At 40.7% G+C, this 12,132-nt stretch overlaps 1 long non-coding RNA gene across 1 annotated transcript; it reads left to right on the top strand.

Moving 5' to 3' along the window:
* Window positions 1-650: 650 nt before the first annotated feature.
* On the top strand, window positions 651-11,866 carry LOC106577383 (uncharacterized). Its single transcript, XR_001322111.2, has 4 exons — window positions 651-2,460; window positions 3,294-3,320; window positions 7,450-7,476; window positions 9,182-11,866. It is a non-coding gene; the product is annotated as an uncharacterized lncRNA (long non-coding RNA).
* The last annotated feature ends 266 nt before the right edge of the window (window positions 11,867-12,132 follow it).

Genomic DNA, 12,132 nt, shown 5'->3' with positions numbered 1-12,132 from the left:
TAGACTATCGATACTGACAGAATAAGAACAAGTCTTTGATATTAATTATTAGTCTGCAGCTAAGTAAATTATATCATTGAACGCGAAGACCAACGAAACAACCATTCTATGACGACATTAATGAATGTCGCTCTGAAAGATCCATCTAACCGAGAGAGAGAGAGAGAACACGGACAAAACTCCCCAACAGAACTACTCTCCAACAAGAATCAGAACGACACACTGAGCGTAAATATATATTGATTGCAATTGTTCCCAAATGAGTGAGCCTTCAATTGTCAATTGTTAATATTAATGAACCCTGTGTAACTTCTCAGCCGACCTTTTATGATCCATTGTTCAACAGGCCGACCTGCCTGTTTAGCCAGTAGGGCACATTCCGATACCAATCCTTTGTGACGATAATGACTATGTTTTTCTGTTAATTACTTAGTGTAGTAAATAAATGATTTTAAGACAATTGATGTATGGATGATTTTAGTAAAGACTGGGTTCGTGCAGATACAATTTACGACATTTGGGATGAGACTGGACTAGAGGTAAAATACACCAATTAAACTAGAAGATAATCTGCCTATACTATAATAGAATATAATATTATAGTACAGGAAAGTTATATTAGGAAAATTATAGCTTTGTAATCTGAATATTCTCCTTGGTGCCCCGATCTCCTAGTTAATTACAATTAAACGATTAATCAGTTTAATCGCGTGATAATAATTACAGGGAGCTAATTGATAAACATATCTTCCGTTTAATGGTACCCCCAAAGACACGACACCAACTTGGAGAAATCAGTGCACATCTTTGTGTCAGCAAATTCAACATTTCGATTATCCTCCATAAATTGTATGATCTCATTTCTCTTTTTAGTAAGTGCACCCAACTTAGCACTTCTAGATCCTTAGAACTTTTGCAAAGTTTCCATTGGCCCCATTGTAAAGGCAAGTAAGAGCACAGAACATCAAATCCCATTGATTTGCAACCATCAGCACAGTATGAACACATTTTAGCATGGTGTAGCTTAATGAATGCGCCAAAATCGATGTCATCACAACTCAGACACAGTAGTTAATCAGCAAAGTGTCTGCTTTTCGCCGCTCCACAATGATTTCTCGACTCGGCGCGCAAATCCAACAACAAAAGACACGCACGATTCCAAGCTTACAAGTTCCACGAATTCATCCAACATATAGAGCAGAGCCAAAACGGAAGAACAACCACAATTCTCTCCCCTTTATTCACAGTGAATAACTCAAATCAAACAGTCACAGAGCTTCAATAGCATCAGTTACTTCTGTCACTGGGAACATCCATTTACAGTTGAGGAGTTACACTAGTTTTACCTTGGTCAGATGAAATGTTCGACTCTTTACCTCCGGTCGTCAGCGTTCCATTCAGCGACGTTGTTTTCAAATTTAAAGGCAATTCGTAATCCAGTCGTGATGTCGCCGTCAGACGCGCTTCCAAAGTAACCACAAAACAGGGAATCCAACGCTCCTATTCTGCTCTACAAGCAAAAAGGCAGCAACTGCTAATTTGGTCGAATTAGTTAACGTAATTTTTGAATCATTAAATACATGCTTAATCATGTGGACAAGTATCCTGCCTCCATTGTGTTTAGGAGAACATTGGGGTCATGTTAGCAGTAACTGCATAAAGTTACTGTGAAACCAAGGTAAATAAAAGCAATTTTTGTCAGTTCCACACCATGAGCAGTTACTGCCTTTTGCTTGGTAGGGCAGTATAGTGTAACAACAAACAAATGTATTTGCCAGACAAAGGCTCCACGTTTCCAAAACAGGTAATTTCATAGGATACAGAGTCCATGATAAAAACAAAAAGTATCAGATTTAAACATAAAACAAAAGGGTATATAGTAGCAGCTTTCTTAGTTCATGTAATAGTGATTAAAAAAAACTAAGGTAACTCCATACCTGAGTCCTAGCTGACCCATAATGTATGGTAACTCCATACCTGAGTCCTAGCTGACCCATAATGTATGGTAACTCCATACCTGAGTCCTAGCTGACCCATAATGTATGGTAACTCCATACCTGAGTCCTAGCTGACCCATAATGTATGGTAACTCCATACCTGAGACCTAGCTGACCCATAATGCAAACGGTCTCAATTTGAATATGAACGAGTGTCCTTTACTCACTTACTGTTTCCAAAACGAACCCCTCATTTGAAAAGGTTCTTCAAAGTACCCCTTAAGTCTACAAAGGTTAAAAAACAAACAGATATATGTATGTATGTTCTTAAATGAACCTAAAGGTATTTTTTTTTTAACCTTACATTATCCTAAAAGATCCTACAGGAACCTTTTATTTTTAGAGTGTAGACTAGAGAGAGGTAGCTAACACAACACATGTTGATTCCCCCTTGGACACCACTGATGTGTCTAATTGACTATATGCATCTGTTTATCTGTAGAAATACTGGCTTCTCAGCTGGGTAAGTATTAAGGCTTTGTTACCTACTGTATATGATGGCTTTATACTGTATATGTTAGCTTTGTCAATGGAGTTGTAATGAGTGTGTGGGGACTGTACCTCTGACTACATCAAGTCCCTATCAGGCGACACAATGTCCATTCTTAAACTCTTGTACCTGTTTGTCCTATGTAATTGTGACTTTGTTTGCTGAAATCCATAGTTTATTAAAGTATCATTTTACGTGACCTCTGCCAAGGAGACATTGTTAACGTTGAGGGAGCAGTCAGTCATTGCATGGCTGATTTTTTTATTTTTTGTTTGTTTTGGCAGGGGAAGCCTAGAATTAAATGTTTTATGAAAAACTATGGATTTCCAGTCCAACTGACAACGCTATAACAATCAGGACAAGGATAAGCACAGCTACACAGTACGAGTTAAATAATAGATATTGATAAAAACATCGTTGTAGTGCCTGCTTGAAGTCATAACCTTTTTACTTCATTGGAAAACAGTGGATTACGATTATAACAGTTTTTATCCAAAACTACGGATTTCAGCAAACAAAAAAGGCACACAGTGATACAGGACAAACATAGGTACAAGGAAAGCATTAAAGAATGGGCATTTTTACAAGTATGGACTAGTGACTGGATGTAGTGACGGTACACTCTTCTTGGTGCATCACTCTAGAACTCATTATGGAAGATATCCTTATTACAGTGTTCTAAACTATAGCTTCAGTATATGCTGGCTTCCAGTACATCAATAATACATGGACCATTTCTAAATGTTTGTGTACAGTGAGAACTGTATCTTAATGATTAATATTGGTTAAAAATAATGTATCCACAGATTTTGTGAACACAAACTGGAGTCCAGGTAAAGGAAGAACTGATTTCTAATATTTTGAATGTACTTATTCCTGGAATCTTGTTTGCAGTTATAGTATGATAGATAATATGTAGTACATGTTTTATTACATTGTGTCAGTGTAATTTGACTGAAGTTTCCATCACTCACCACTGGCATAACACAGTTTCTCTGGACTTCCGCAAGGTCGGAGTTCACCCCATAAAATAAAAATCAAAGATCGCTGGCCATGGTACTGAAATCGCGACATGTCTATGCGGCTGCATGCCTATCGAATTGATGATAGGCTTTCTGTGGTGCCAAGGCTTAGCTTTGGCTAATGGATAAATGTTAACTGGTAAACAGGCCTATTTGATCGTAATTTTCTACTATTGGCTGGTGGCAATAATATAATTACTTGTTCAGTAATTAAAGTTGTAAATTAAATCATTGCAGATTGTAAAATAAATGTTTGATGCAACCGGATCCTAATCAGCTACCAGAATATACAACTGTCCTGTATAGCCTACCTGAACCTGCATAACATGAGCTGTCATCTCGCTCTCTCGCAGCTTGGATAGAAAGTTGTGTAAAACCAGTCTATTAATAACGCCAAGTCACTCCACCCTCAACACTCGCTAACTAGGGATTGTTTCATTATGCAGTGTACTATATGTAGCTATATACCGTATTTAGCTTTTATTTATACAATTTTAATAAAAGATGCACATCAAATCGCCGAACAATGAAGGAAAAAGTAGTCATCTTGAGGGTCAATTCAGCCACTATTTGTTTGGATAATAGTTTACACAAATGGGCTGCAATGTTCCAGGTAAATCAAATGAAATCCAACTTGAGACTCCCATGGTGTCCTGAAGTCCTCCTTTTTTGTGTGCAAATGTTTTCACCACGGCCTGTAGGTCCAGGTTGCGGGTCCGACTGCTTTCTATACTGAGTATTGACAGCCCAGACAGTTTTTCCTGAGACAGTGTTTAGTATATGTCCTTTGTGCTGCACACAAATCAACTTAGTCTTGAATGATGCATGCCAAGATATAACAGAAGGGACTGTTGATATTATAACCACACAACTCAATTTCCGGTTCACCGGTTTTGTTTGTTTGGAAAGTTAGTTTTTTCTGAGTATATTGGAAAGTTCTTGGTAGCTATCTAGCTTCTTATGTTGGATCCCGCTACGCAGTTGGCATCAGTTGCTGAGACTGCTTGTATCTTTCCAGTGATCCTGCCGACCAAGGACGGGTCTGAGGAGCTATTTGGTGTCGCAGCTAGCCTAGCTGCTAACTAGCTGGACATCGAGCTAGCGAGGTGTTCTTGAACATAGCCCACGACGCGGTTAGCCATTGTGGCTGGGACCGCGGGTTGTCCCAGGTTTGTGGCTATCTAGATCCCTGCTGTTTGTTGGGTAATCAAACAGTCATGTAAAGCAACATATTAAGTAATTCTAGTGCCTGATTTCGGGGACTGTCAGCTTGTGGGCTCCCGAGTGGCGCAGAGGTATAAGGCACTGCATCTCAGTGCTAGCGGCGTCACTACAGACCCTAGTTTGATCCAGGGCAATATCACAACCGGCTGTGATCGGGAGTCTTGTAGGGTGGCGCACAATTGGCACAGTGTCGTCCGGGTTAGGGGAAGGTTTGGCCGGGTTAGGCCATCATTGTAAAATAAATTGTTTCTTAACTAAATTGCGTAGTTTAAATAAACATGAATTAAAGATGTTACTGAACTGCTGTATTTGAAGTACAACTCCCTTCTGCTCAGTTCCACTGCTGTTGCTATGGCAACTCAAGCTGTTTTTACCATCAACGTGTAACGGTTGTCGTCGGGAATGGAGGACAAACGCAGCAGGAATGTGGATGCTCATCTTATTTATTTTTAAATAAAGAGAACACCAAAATAACAAACGAAGAACAAAACAGTCTTGTCAGGCAAAAAAGAAACAATCTCCCACAACACTACACCAAACAATTACCCATATATAGGACTCAGAGGCAACGAGAAAGCACCTGCCTCCAATTGAGAGTCCAACCCCCCCATTAACCTACATAGAAATACCACAAACCAGAAAGAACAGACCAAAACCCAGAAATAATAAATCAAACACCCTACTACATAAATCACCACATGAACAAAATACCCTCTGCCACGTCCTGACCAAACTACAATAACAAATAACCCTTATACTGGCCAGGTCGTGACAGTACCTCCCCCCTAAAGGTGGAGACCCCGGATGCACCTCATAAATAAACAAAACAATCCCCCTAAACTAAAGGGAGGGTGGCTGCCGTCACCGACGGCACTTGTGCTACACCCGCCCCCCTCCCCAACCCACCTATACAGGAGGTGGTTCTGGCCTACTGTCCTCCAGAATGCAGATAGACTTGCTCAGTTTTGGGCCGTAGGCAGACTCCCATCGTTCCGGATCGTAGGCAGACCTCTTCCGTTCCACACTGTAGGCAGACTCATTTGATACACAGTTAATCATATTTAGTTCCGGATCGTCAACAGACTTACTCAGTCCCGGGTCGCAGGCAGATTCCCTCGGTCCCGGACTAGACACTGTTGCAGGATACTCTGGACTGCACACTATTGCCGAACTCGAGGCTGGGCTGACGCACTGGAAGCCTGATGCGTGGTGCTGGTACTGGAGGTATCAGCCTGGGAACACGCACCTCAGGGCTAGTGCGGGGAGCGGGAACAGGACGAGTCGGACTGGGCTGACGCACTGGACCGTAGAGGCGTACTGGCGGTCTCGAGCACAGAACTGGCATCGCTCTTACTGGCTGGATGCCCACTTCCCCCTGGCAAATGCGGGGCGCTGGTACTGCACATACCGGCCTAAAAATACTTGGCCTCGCCACTGTACCCATTGCCCCGAAGCACGGGACCTGTCCAGTCACTGGTTGCCCAAAAAAGGTACGGGGATTTGGCCTGGGGCTCAATCCTCGCCCAGCCAAACTACCCGTGTGCCCCCCCCAAAACAAATTATTGGGGCTGCCTCTCGGGCTTAAACGCCAGTCATGTTCCCCTGTAGCGTTCCCTGTCTTCGCTCCACTTCCTCCATGGACCTTCTCCGGCCATAATCTCCCACTTCCACTTCTCACGATCGTCCCTCCGTTGCTCCTTCCTCCGCTGCTTGGTCCTTATTTGGTGGGAGATTCTGTAACGGTTGTCGTCAGGAATGGAGGACCAAAACGCAGCAGGAATGTGGATGCTCATCTTGTTATTTATTTTTAAATAAAGAGAACACCAAAATAACAAACGAAGAACACACAAACAACAAAACAGTCTTGTCATGCTCACACAGGCGAAACAATCTCCCACAACACTACACCAAACAATTACCCATATATAGGACTCTCAATCAAATGCAACGAGAAAGCACCTGCCTCCAATTGAGAGTCCAACCCCCCCATTAATCGACACATAGAAATACCACAAACCAGAAAGAACATAGAGCAAAACCCGGAAATAATAAATCAAACACCCTACTACATAAATCACCACCCAGAACCACATGAACAAAATACCCTCTGCCACATCCTGACCAAACTACAATAACAAATAACCCTTATACTGGTCAGGACGTGACACAATGTAACTGTTGCTTCTGCAGAGATATCATTTTCTAAACTAAAACTCATAAAGAACTATCTAAGAAGCATTAGGCTCTCGGTTTGATGAGTTTTTGAACACCTAAGTAAGCTCCACTCATTGCACTGGCGCTGTCGTAGCCTTGACAACAGCATTTGTTCACTGACTATCCCCTCATACTATCATTCAGTTTCTTTTTCACTTTTTCAGTCACATTCCTGAAGCCCAAAAAACTACATTTAGCTTCCTGGTACATTTGGAAATGAAAAAGGTTTATGAATGACTCTTTGGAGGGTTACTGTCAAAATGATTTATTATATATACGTATAAATTAAATTGGCTCTTGTGGTCCCCACCTTGCCGGGGCTGCGGGGGTGTCAGGTATGCCAGTGTTTCTCCCCGTATGTTCACTAAGATTAAAGTTATTATAGGTCTGCATAGTTTGAGGTCTGGATTAAACAACACAAATGTCCACTTACAGTAGTTTGTGATATCCATCAGTATGTTGCTCATTTTCATAACCAACAGTCTCTTACTCTATATTTCAGATGTTGAAGCCATCAGAAGACATGCAGGTGTGTTTTATACTATGTGACTCTAGCTGTATTTTAGGGAGGAATAGTGTCCTCACTGTCCTGTTGATCTGCTCCAAACTCATCAATACTCTACAAGCCAGAGTATTAGCCTGACATAACTATCATGTATTTACTGTGACAGCTGTAAACATGGGCAAGTAAGGCTGAGACAAAGATTCAATCAGATCAAACGTTAACCAGCGATAGCGGATACCCACATAGGGGATATTTTGGTTGAGGTGGAACTGCATTGGAGCCGTCAATCTTTGTGAGCTGCTCTTGATCATTGTCACGAAGCCCCACCCGCCCCACTGGCTTTAGAAGTTCAGAAAGAGAAGGTGTAGGCTGTACAGACATAATTGCGATCAAATTGGACGATTTCTATCATCCTAATGAAGGGGTAGATTACATCTCATATTCCAATGTGTAAACAAGGCTGCATTTCTGGTAATGCAAGTGCAGCCAATGGCAATGTCCGCTTTTTGTATAATGCCAGGAGTCACTTGTGTATTCAGCCTGGTCTCATAATGCCAGGAGCCATTTGTGTATTCAGACTGGTCTCATACACTAGATGTAACATAGTAAATGTGAATCCGGTACACTGAAATTAGTATGATTTGTTATGTTTGGTATGATTACATAAGATAGAAGGTTACTTAAGGCTAAAACAAAAGGAGGGTGGTTGGTCAGGCTGTGTGGGCGTATAATGTAAACGTCTAGCAACCCAAAGGTTGATGTTCCAATCTCATCACAGACAACTTTAGCATTTTAGCAACTTTCTTAGCTGCTACTTTTTAGCTACTTTGCAACTACTTAGCATGTTAGCTAACCCTGACCTTAACCCTTTTAGCTAACCTTTCCTTAACTCTAACCTTAACCATTTTAGCTAACCTTTCCCCTAAACTTAACCCAACTCCTAAACCCTAGAGCTAGCTCACATTAGCCACCTAGCTAACTTTACCCACAACGAATTGGAATTCGTAACATATCATACGTTTTGAAAATTTGTAACATTGTACATGTTGGAAATTCATAACATATTGTACAAATTGCAATTCATAACTTACCATACAAATTGTAACTCGTAAGGTATCATACAAAATGGGTTATGGACATCCACAAATGAATACATACCATACGAAACGTAACATATCATACTAAATGGATTGTCTCGTATAATCTTACAGAATAATAGCAAGTGCTTTGAGACCACGTTGGTGGATTTGACAGCTCTTAACGCAGTTCCACCTCTGACACTGTCAAAACAACTGCTATGTTGGATAAAACAGATCTGATTGAATCCAGCCCTAAATCATGTATTAGCATTAGTTTAGAGGTTGTCACCCATGACCTAATGAAAACTGCTACAGGATGTCCTGTTCTCTCTACCTCAGTCACACATGGACCACTAATAGAGGAAGACAGTATGATGTGTCAGAGATCAATACAGTAACATGTTGTCTTCCACTTGTATTATACCAACTGATGTCATGTCATTGTGTTTACCATAGTGTATTATACCAACTGATGTCATGATGTCATTGTGTTTACCATAGCGTATTATACCACTGATGATGATGTCATTGTGTTTACCATAGCGTATTATACCACTGATGTCATGATGTCATTGTGTTTACCATAGCGTATTATACCACTGATGTCATGATGTCATTGTGTTTACCATAGTGTATGTTTCTCTCCACAGTGAATGTGACTCTAGACCCTGATACTGCACATTGTAAACTCATCCTGTCTCCGGACGGGAAACAAGTGAGACATGGAGAAGTAAATCAGGTTCTCTCTGACAACGGGAAGAGGTTTACAAATTGGTCCTGTGTCCTCGGAAATGTGGGCTTCTCAGGGAAGTTGTACTATGAGGTGAAGGTGGAGGGGAAGACTGAGTGGACTTTGGGTGTGGTCAGAAAGTCCATCAATATGAATGAAAGTTTAAGACCGATCCCTAATAAAGGATACTGGACTGTGGAGCTGAAGGATGGAAAGTACACAGCTCATGCTGATTCCCCTGTCACCCTCTTACTGAGAGAGAAGCCCCAGAAGGTGGGGGTGTTTGTGGATTATGAGAAGTGTCAGGTCTCCTTCTACAATGTGGAGGACAGGTGTCATATCTACTCTTTCACTGGCTGCACCTTCACTAAGAAACTCTATCCATTCTTCAACCCTGGTGGTTCAGATAGTATTTCACTGGTCATCTGTCCTGTAGATGCCACTGACTGACTGTTTTAAATCCAACAAGGTGCAATTGTTATTTGTGAAATGCTTGTTATTCTGCTAATGTGCAGTAAATATACTATATATATATTTTTTTTAAGTAGAAAAACAAACCAAAACAGTTTGACAAGAATAATGCAATATTTGTTACATGAGTTGACTTAGTTAATAGATAACGCATTTTTTTTTTTTAATTAGAGGGGCGTTGTTTTTCTAGCTTTCTCCATTGAGGGCATTGTGTGGAACATTCGGTCTTACTGGTCATCTGTCCTGTAGATGTCACTGACTGACTGTTTTAAATCAAACAAGGCAGATACAGTATAAACAGCAGTAACTCCTATTGAGAGACTTAATGTACATGAGTTCTAAGTTATAGATTTCCTGTCAGTCTTTGTTGTTGTTGTAGAGTGGGACAGTATATTGTTTATTGGGTAGGACAGAAAGGTAAAGGTAGGAATGTTGAAAGAGCAATGGGTTGGATCTGAACCCATTCTGGTACTGGACCATCCCAGACCACTGATTATTTGACTAATCTTTGATGTGTCTTTCACCAATCCCTTGGACTGTTCTGTCTTCAGGAGAGTGTGCTATATATTTTTATTCTCTGTGTTTTCTAAAAGTAGTGCTTTCTGTGGTGGTGGGGCAAGCCAGCAGAAAATACGGAGCCTAGCACCGTGATTGGCTCAGTGTTCTGTCTCTCATGGGGACACTTCGTCACGGCTGCCATAGAGTTACATTAGAAGTGCCCATCCAAGAAGGCTCAAGGTCATTGGCCACAGATAAAATGACGTCAAATCACGTTACATGTAGAGTAGCTTTGATTGGACTGATCTTGTCAACATCATACTTTCAATATTTTAGCTAGCAGTCAATCATGAATCAAGTCGACAATCTACTGGCAAATCCTTTTAAATCCTTGTCATATGAAGATAAATAATGGAGTGAAGTTATAGATAAAACGTGTCGGTGCTTATCGGCCATTGGACATAAACATTACACAACAAGTTAGAAATCGCAAATTCAACAATGAGTGGTTTGGAAGGAAGTGCTCACAGCACAACAAGGTGAGTCCAAAAATGTATTGTTTGCTGCTCCATAAATGATGTAATATGCCAGGGAGATATGTATACTGTAGCTAAGAAAGTAATACTAAATGTATGTTGTGTTGTAAGCTGTTAGTAGCCCATGTGCCTCATGCTAATAATTTGGTCCCTTTTCCCCTCCTGTACTGACTTGGTGGTGGACATGTAGCCTATTTTAGAGAAATGTAATCATTGAATATTGTAAGAGTTTTCATTTTCCGCTTATATGCCCCCGTTATTTATCCTACGGTTCTTACTTGGTGTACAGGGAGAATACTGTAAGAACAGCCCATGTTCTGAATTCTGTTGCTGTATATTTCAAAAGTGCTGAACAAGTAGTTATATTGAGAATGTCCGTCCTAGCTCGCTCATTTGTCTTAATCGAAATTACTGATTGTCTCTTATCCGCTCGTCGTTCCCTTATGCCATAGTTTGTACATCTCAATTGTCAGTAGAAACCACATTTTGTTTAAACAAGTCAGCCATATCAGCTATATTTTTTAAGGCCGTAAATGAGGCTAAATTAACTGTTTCAATGCCAGACATGGCTCCGCTGATAGCCAGGTGTAGCAGTGGTAAGGTGTTGGGACTGCTGTTGGAACTCTGCTGTTGGGACAGCTTTATGTTTGCCCTAACAGTGTGTCGGCACTGTTTGTAATCGTTAAAGTGCAATTAATGTATTGTGTTGTGTAGTGGGTTTGCTGGCATGCACAAGATTTACATGCTAAAATTGCAACTGGTTGTGTATCCATTCTGCTTTGTGCTCCTACATGTAGGTAACAATATAGCAGCAGCACAAAATACATGTGTTTTACATATTGGTCATTTGATAATTTAATGTTCTGAAAGAGTGTTTAAAAATAGTTTCAGCTCCATCATTGTCATCAGACAGCCTACTGGGTCAGACAGCCTACTGGGTCAGACAGACTATTGGATCACACTGTTTCAGACAGGATACTATCAGACTACTGTATCAGACAGACTACTGTACTGATTTTGAAACCATCAGAAGACATGCAGGTGTGTTTTATACTATGTGACTAGCTGTCTTTTAGGGAGGAATAAAGTACTAAAGTTGTTTTTTGGGGTATCTGTACTTTATATGTTTGACTACTTTTGCTTTTACCTCACTACATTTCTAAAGAAAATATTGTACTTTTTACTCCATACATTTTCTCTGACACCCAAAAGTACTCGTTACATTTTGAATGCTTAGCAGGACAGGACAATGGTCCAATTCCCACAATTATCAACAGAACATCCCTGGTCATCCCTACTGCTTCTGATTTGGTGGACTCACTAAACACACATGCTTTGTTTGTAAATTATGTCTGAATGTTGGAGT

Source organism: Salmo salar, chromosome ssa18 (assembly GCF_905237065.1).
Source record: "Salmo salar chromosome ssa18, Ssal_v3.1, whole genome shotgun sequence".
NCBI classification, from domain to species: Eukaryota; Metazoa; Chordata; class Actinopteri; order Salmoniformes; family Salmonidae; genus Salmo; species Salmo salar.
This window is presented reverse-complemented; position numbering and strand designations above follow the sequence as displayed.